At 38.1% G+C, this 8,659-nt stretch overlaps 1 non-coding gene across 1 annotated transcript; it reads right to left on the bottom strand.

Annotated features, from left to right (window-relative positions):
- Nucleotides 1-1,263: 1,263 nt before the first annotated feature.
- Nucleotides 1,264-1,352, bottom strand: LOC122653326. Its single transcript, XR_006331759.1, has one exon. It is a non-coding gene; the product is annotated as a small nucleolar RNA snoR8a (small nucleolar RNA).
- Between the last annotated feature and the right edge of the window lie 7,307 nt (nucleotides 1,353-8,659).

Here is an 8,659-nt window from a genome sequence, read left to right as displayed (position 1 = left end):
CTGCCCTCTCTACAAATCGTCTGAAGCAAAAAGATCGCAGCCGCTGGAGAAGTTGGGGAATTCAAAAGTTTTATCAGTTGGGTAGAAACCCTTGCGCAGGGGAAGAGGAGGACATTGAAGAATTTCGACTTCGCTCGTGCACTGAAATATTTTTAACCCATTTTTTAATTAGAAACGGGAGCAGATCGGGGATCGTGATTCCGATTGTCACTAGTTAAAAAAAAAGGTTAAATACGCATACTCATAAAATTGACCCAATATTCCTCATGCCCCTAAGGTTCTGACAAGTCCACACGCACCCCTGAAAATTTCATGTACCCCCCTTATTTTACGGATTTTTATCCGCTGTTGTAACTGCAACATTGCTGTACTCATCATGCGACGCTGCAGCTGCCATGTGTGCCATGTGGGGTCCATTATGCACACATGGCACCTGCAGCGCAGCACAATGAGTACAACAGCGGATAAGGATCCCTATTTTACCCCCTAAAGCCATTTAAGTCCAAAATGCTAAAAAATGGCCAAACTACCCTTTCTTCTATCTTTTTAAAATTTTGCCCTGACCTATTTGCTAAAATTTAAAAAGACCAAAATGCCCTCATCTTCCCCAAATCATCATCTTCTTTTACAATGTAGATACCCTATAGTACTACCACCACCCACCATTAACACCATCACCACCGTGAAACCCCACCTCCAGCACTACCTCCTACTCCTCCACCTTTACCAATTCCACCACCGAGTCCCCCTCCCTTGCCTATTCCTCCACCAACACCGCCGCCCTTACCATATCCACCCCCAGCTCCACCACCCTTTCCAAACCCACCTCCAGCATCGCCAACCTTTTCGATTCCACCACCAACTCCATGATCGTGGCCCTGAATTTCCGCCCTTTCCATTCTCATCTGCAAAGCCCTTAACTAGGGCACCCAAGCCCTTGGTCCACCAAGTATAGATATTTTTTCCAAAGTTAACACCCTTTTGCATCCAAATCATTATTTGAAGTCATAACCCTTTCTCGTTTCATTCTCAGCTTCTCTCATCTTAAGTAAAACCCATCACTTCCATTGAAATTTTATCGTGTTTCGCAACTGGCAATTGTTACTGAGCTCCATTCTGCCGCCAAATCGTTTTATAAAGTTACAACAACTTTCCCGTTTTAGTCTCATTTTCTCTAATCTTCAACTACAACCGATCACTTCAATTGAAATCCATTTCGACAACCTTGACACAAAATAGGAATAAAAGAATATGAAATTTTGATGGTGCTCATATTCTATGGGTGTTAAGGAGTCTATCATGCCATGGCGATGGCATTCAGAATGAGGAATTTTTATAATCATCGCACCAAAAACCTTATTCTCGAACAAACAAATTAAACCCCCAAAAAAAAAAATGAAATGTCTAAATATAAGAGTCAACAATATGGAGGCAAGCGTAACCCTAATCTTTGGATCTTTCATTCGGCAGATTAGGCTTTAAACGCCTTTGCTCATTATCAGGAATGGTTCAATACAAAAGCATAAGAGATTCTCAGATTTGGTAAGGGCGGCAGTGTTGATGGAGGAATAGGCAAAGGAGGGGGACTCGGTGGTGGAATTGGTAAGGGTGGAGGAGTTGGAGGTGGGGCTTCACGGTGGTGATGATGTTAATGGTGGGTGGCGGTGGTGGTGGTGGTAGTATAGGGTATCTACATTGTAAAAGAAGATGATGATTTGGGGAAGATGAGGGCATTTTTGGTTTTTTCAAAATTCAGCAAATAGGTCAGGGCAAATAGGTCTTTTTCAAATTTTAGAAAGGATAGAAGAAAGGGTAGTTTGGCCATTTTTTAGCATTTTGGACTTAAATGGCTTTAGGGGGTAAAGTAAGGGTGGTACGTGGAATTTTCAGGAGGTGCGTGTGACTTGTTAGAACCTTAGGGGGGCATGAGGAATATTGGATGCATTTTAGGGGGTATGCGTATTTAACCCTTTAAAAAATCGAATTGCCCAATTTGGATTGAAATCAGCCGTGATCAGTCTTGAGTCATAATTCTTGATTCTTGATATGTTAAAGGACCGATTCAAGATTTTTTGGGACCGGAATCGACTGAAACCGATTCCACCCCCGAATTGGATTTTTAAATCCTCGAGCATGGAGTCCCATGGACCAATCACCAATGGTTTATGAGAAGTGATCAAACTACCTATAACTTCTACATCTTTTAAGTATAAATTTTCTTATGGCAAAAGGTTTTGTGCACTTGCAACAGTTGGATGAGGGCAAAAGGCAGTTTACTATATACGTTCATGCCCATCTAACGGTTGAAAGTATAATTGTGCACTATGCACGTCTGTACGAAAACTCGCCCTTTTTCTTGGTGACACTTCTTTTGCCCTCACCTTTATTGGACAGTTGAGAATCTTAAAATGTGAATTCTGTAAATTCACATGGAATCCAAATGCATGTGAATTTGTAATTCCCCTCTCAAATATTGTCGGTGAGGATATAATGGCAAAACAATTATACCTTGTACCCCATCTTCATTGAAAGGCTTGAAGTTTCTTGTAATCAAGGTTCAAGAACTCGATTTCAACCAGTCAGGAATCGAGATATGGTCGAAACCAGGGATTTTTTTTCAATTCAACTCGAGGTGGTGGTTTCGAGGCTCAGAAATGCTTTTTTTTTTGCTCTGGTTTTTTCTATACAACCTATTTTTTACATTCTATACACAATGCATGAACTATCTTCACCAAAAAAAAAAAACTCAAAATGGTATTTGTGTTTATTGACCCAAGTTTACTAGCGTCCACACATTATACTAAGAATCATAGTGTCAAAAGGAGACACTTATTTATGCCAAATATCATTTGTAATTTCATTTACTTAATATATTATTCATAAATAAACAATTAACCTCTTATTTGAATCCAATAAAAATAGTTAAAAAATCAAATTCCAAAAAGATTAAAAGTCAACCCTCCGGTTCAAGAACAAGAACTGGATTTTCGGTGGTAGGTATAATTTTCAACATTTAAATACTGAGGGTTTTCTCAAATCTGTGAATTCCATAAATCTTAATATGGTAAACATTGCTAAAAACCAAAAGGACATTAAAGTGTTCATTTGTTTTGATGTTTAAAAAAAAAAATTCTTATTCATAACAATTTTGACAGCATTCGCGATAATACACCTATTGTCAAAAATCCCCAACATTTAAAAGTTGAAAATTGCACTTACCGTCGAAAATCCAAATTTTTTTCTTGAATGGGGATTGACTTTTTATCCTTTTGGAATTTTATTTTTTAACTATTTTTATTGGAAAAATGGATAATTGCCTATTTATGAATAATATATATCTTAAGTAAATGTATTACTTAACTGATATTAGACATAAATAAGTGTTTGTCTTGGTTTTAAGTCAAGTTACCTCAAGTTTTGATGGGCATGAATGTCGAAACTTGCAAAATTACTAACATCTTGGTCAAAACTTGTCGAGATTTAGAACCATGCTTGTAATCAAGGTTCAAAAACTTGGGTTTCGACTAGCAAGAAAACTAGTTCGTCTCGATTTCGACCATATCTCAGTCGAAACTTGAGACTTTTTCCAAGCAAATTCGAACCTTGGTTTCGAGGACCATAAGTTGTTTTTTTGCCTTGATTTTTGTTGTGTTGCCTATTTTTTGCATTTTAAACTCAATCCATGCATTAGTTTCAATTTTCGCAGAGTTTCTGTCTGATAACTGAAACCCAATCGAATGCTGGAAACAACAACCAAACCTAGATTTCTTCAGGCGAACAATGAATTCTTCCTATGTCTCGATTGCTCCAAGGACTTTGAGTGCATTCAAAAGGTAAGGAAGACAATAGAATAACTCAATCTCTGATGAAAATAGAGTACTCTATTGAAAAGAAACGTCTCAAAGGATGAAAATACAATGACTACCCTTGCAATAAGGGGAAGAATACTAATGAACTATGCTACTCAACTCCTACTCCTAGATAAAAGAAATGCGAGAATTTGAATGATTGATTGAGGATCCCTCTATTCTCTTCTCGCTTCTTATTTATAGCTCATGACTCTTTGCGTTTCCCTCAACGCAGTCATTCGGCCCTCTTACCTGTCGTGTCCACTTCCCAAGGCGCACTACTACTATCTCCAACCGTCCACTCACTAATAATGGCTACTAAGAATCCTTCTCACAACACGCCTCTTGGGCCAACCTCGTCGTGGCTCGTAACGGCTTCTTTGGGCCAAATTATTGTTAGTCGTCTAGGACCAGCCAATTCTTGTGTCATTGGGTCCATCTCCAGACCTAACCATTTTGGGGTGTAAACAGTTTCACATAGAGACCACTAAAAATATTACTTGTGGTTTTGATCCAAGTTTGATATTGTATATTGTTCTTGAACATGGTATCGAATAAGTTTGATCAGAACACAACTCCTTCAATATAAATAAGATTTAAGCAATCTTTGACTTGTTAGAAATATTTGTTTTGATAGCTTTTCAACAAGTCCAAGATTGCTTAAATCTGATTTATATTGAAGGAGTTATGTACCAGTCAAACTTAATTTGGTCTGTGCGAATACTGTCAAAATCACTCTGAATGAAAATATTTTTTTGGACATCAAAAGAAATTAATATTTTACCGCACTTTTGGTTTTAGCAATGTTTTACCATATTAAGATTTGTGAAATTTGTAGATTTGAGAAAAACCCCAACATTAGAAAGTTGAAAATTGCACCTACCATCGAAAATCCAGTTTCTGTTCTTGAACTGAGGGGTTGACTTTTTTTCCTTTTAGAATTTGATTTTTAACTATTTTTATTAGATTCAAATAGGGGGTAATTGCTTATTTATGAATAATATCTTAAGTAAATGACATACAAATACAAAAACATTTACACTTAAATGGTATTAGACATAACTAAGTGTCTGTCCTGGTTTATGGTAGTTTCTGGCATAAATACCTGTCTGTCCTAGTTTCAAGCCAAATTTTCCCTAATTTCGATGGGCATATGTGTCGAAATCATCAAAATATGGTCGAAACCTGGTCTAATCCAGGGATTTTATAAAATCCCACTTCAACTCGTCTCAGAAACCTATGAAACCAACTTAACTTGATGGTTTCGACAGGTTTCAGTCGAGTTTTTTTTTTTTTCCCATGGATATACCTAAATCTAACCACCCAATGGAATCACGCCATGGCATCGGTCAGTTGCGACTTATGACAACTAAAGGTCCATCGGGCCATATCCGTGCCCGCTCCAGTAAGGAGTTCGGGAATAAAATAGCAAAATTTACCACGTGGAGGTGGATCAATCCATTGGCAATGACCCACTCCCACAAGGAAACTAGTAGAGTAGCGCCCACGGTCTCTGCTAATTAGGGACCACTCTCCTAAAGGGACTCTACAATTGATTCTCCTACCATGAATAGAAGGCTAACAGATTGGGACTCTCCTTCACCGTTTTCTACTTACCATAAATACTATCTATACATAGGTATAATCCTTTACCAGGATATCTTGATTATTTTTAACTGTTACTAATAGAGATCTGACTTAAGCATCGGAGAGTCCCCTGCTAGAACAAACCAGCTCTCTTGTGTTCATTCTGTTCTCTTGTGCAGGCTACAGTACTAGAAAACAACCCATGGTGATTTCTTGACGCAACAGTCTCTAAGCTATTGAAAAGACACTGATACATCGGAGAACATATTTGGTTTTTTGCCAGGGAGATCCACAACAAAAGCTATTTACCTTCTTAGGAGGCTTATGGAAATTTTTAGAGCTCACAAAAAGAACCTCCATATGATCTTTATCGACCTAGAAAAGGCCTATGCCAGAGTCCCTAGAGAGCTCATTTGGCAGGTTCTAAGCAAGAGGAGAAGCTCAAGTAACTATGTGGGTATAATTAAGGACATGTATGAGAGTGTGGTGACGAGTGTCAGAACTGCAGAAAGCCAAAGTAGTGAATTCTCAATTACAATTGGGTTACACCAGGATCAGCTCTAAGCCCTTATTTGTTTGCGCTCATCATGGATGATCCAACCAGACACATCCAAGATGAGGTTCCTTGGTGTATACTATTCGCTGATGATATTGTTTTGATCGATGAGACAGTAGAAGGGATTAATGCGAAACTGGAGGTTTGGAGATCAAACTTGGAATCAAGAGGTTTTAAGTTAAGCAGAACAAAGACAGAATATATGATGTGTGACTTCAATCCAAATAGGAGAGGTGGTGAAGTGGTGAAACTGGAAGAGCAAAAGCTACCACAAACTGAATGCTTTTGATACCTGGGGTCAATTATTAACAAAGAAGAGGATATAGAAGATGATGTGTCCCACAGAGTTAAAGTAGGGTGGATGAAGTGGAGAGGTGCTTCGGGAGTGTTATGTGACAAACGCATGCTTGTTAAGCTTAAGGGGAAATTCTACAAATCAGTAATAAGACCAGCTATGACCTATTGGGGCGGAATGTTGGACAGTTAAGAAGAGTAATATAGATAAGATGAGTGTAGCGGAGATGAGGATGTTGAGGTGGATGTGCGGTAAGACCAGAAGAGATAGAGTAAAGAATGATTGTCTTAGAATTGATTTGGGAGTTGCACCAATCCAAGACAAGCTTTGTGAGAGCCGATTGCGGTGGTATGGTCATGTCCAACGGAGACCCCATTGATGCACCAATAAGGAAGAGTGACCAGATTCAGCTCGATGGAGCTAAAAGAGGTAGGGGTAGACCTAAAATGACTATTGGAGAAGTGGTAAGGAAGGTTATGCATGTGGTGGGGTTTGATCCTAGTATGATCGCAGATAGAGTTGTTTAAAGGACAAAGACCCGTGTAGCCGACCTCTTGTAGGGGATTGTTCCTAGGATGTTGCTTTGAATATTGCTTTGACTTCTACATTTACCTATTTTCTTTTAATTCCATTTTCCTCTTTTTATTTCTCCTATTTCTAATACTGTCATAGCATCTATCGGATCCATGTAGCCGACCCCATTTAGTTGGGATAAGGTTATGGTTGTTGTTGTAACAGTTTCTAAGCTAAGTAATTCCATGGCACCCGTGAAATTCGGGTTTCCATATTCATTTATACTTTGAATTCGAAATGCTCCCGCTCTACATGGAAGGCGAGGTAGAATAGAGATGAGGGTTTGCCTATATAAAAGTCATCTATAGGTATTTGTGCCCAATATGCATTGATATGACCCGATCCATATCATATCGATTTTGGTATTGGAATCAGTATCAACGGTAACCAGTACTTCCATTGATACCAATACCTATAATCCTGCACCACACAGGTTTGTTCATTCAGAAACACTATTTCAAGAATTGGAATTGGATCAGTTGAATCAACCGATTTGGATTAGAATCGGTCTTGATCAACCCCAATTTTGAACATTTCAGAATGATTGATTTTACGGCTTCTTTTTGGACGGAATCGTTAGGTTTTCAAATTTGATGAGCCGATTCTAAGGTCTTTGGGGACCGATTTCAAGTCATTCAGATATTGGGCTAGATTTGGTATGGTTTCTATTTCAATTTTGGATTGATTTCATGAAATAGTCAACAAATATATTTTTTGTCAAGAAATTAAAATTGTTTTTGTTGCATCAATCTAAAAAATTTCACGAATAAGAAAACATGTAATTTTGTAGTTCAATTTTTGAGAATATATTTTCCTTGGTGGCAGGGTGGTGGTGGTGAGACAATCAGGAGAATAAAAAGGATGGTGTTCTAGTTTAATATGAAATTATTACTTTTCATCATGTGGGGTAATTTAATAGACACATGGTGTTTATTAAAGAGCAAGAATGAAATCAAATTCAATTTCTCAAAATTGAAATAGTTCCTTAGCTATTTCAGAAATTTTATTCTCTTTGACTTCTATTTCACTAAAATAAGGTGCAAAAATCAAATAAAAAAATTTCCAAAATAAAAATAACCCAATAGAATTAAAATACAAATCGAACCAAATCAGGCCTGAATTGAAATCGACCCCAGTTCCTAATCTAAAATCCTTTGCTCAGGAACTAATAATAGACTATAGGAGGATAATAAATTATGTAAGTATCCTTTTCCCTTCCACGCTGTCCAAAGCCTCTCAATATTCCTTTCCAACCTCTACGAGACGATCAGAAATCTTTATGGGGGACCATTCGTTAACCTCGATAAGGCAGCAAAAGCCATATCAACCACTCATAACTACTCTCCACGAGACACCATTCAACTGCTTTTATGTTTTCTAATCAAAGAATCAAAGTTCGGCATCATCGAGCCAATAAAAAATTGTTCACTTCTTGCCGGTAAAAGGTGGATTCGCTCATTTTTTTGAAGTAACCTGTGAATTGGTAACCCACTAATTTGTCAGCAACCCTTTCTAGCTTTCTGCTCCTTCATCATCGTTACCCTCACGCCTTACATTCCTAATCTAGGGAAAAAAAATACTAAGATAGAGATGAAACGAAAAGGATATGTTAACAAATTCAGCTATGTACGGTTGAGATCCCATCGATGAAGTGGGTCCCATAGATGTATCGACTTTTGTGGTCCCACCTTATAGTTGCATTCTCGAGATAGGTCATACCCACCGACCCACGCGATGTAATGCGTGTAGGCCTGTAGGAGTGTAAAAACTAACCGAAACCGATCTGAAAAATCGAACCAT

The sequence above is a fragment of the Telopea speciosissima genome, chromosome 2 (assembly GCF_018873765.1).
Source record: "Telopea speciosissima isolate NSW1024214 ecotype Mountain lineage chromosome 2, Tspe_v1, whole genome shotgun sequence".
Classification (NCBI taxonomy): Eukaryota; Viridiplantae; Streptophyta; class Magnoliopsida; order Proteales; family Proteaceae; genus Telopea; species Telopea speciosissima.
This window is presented reverse-complemented; position numbering and strand designations above follow the sequence as displayed.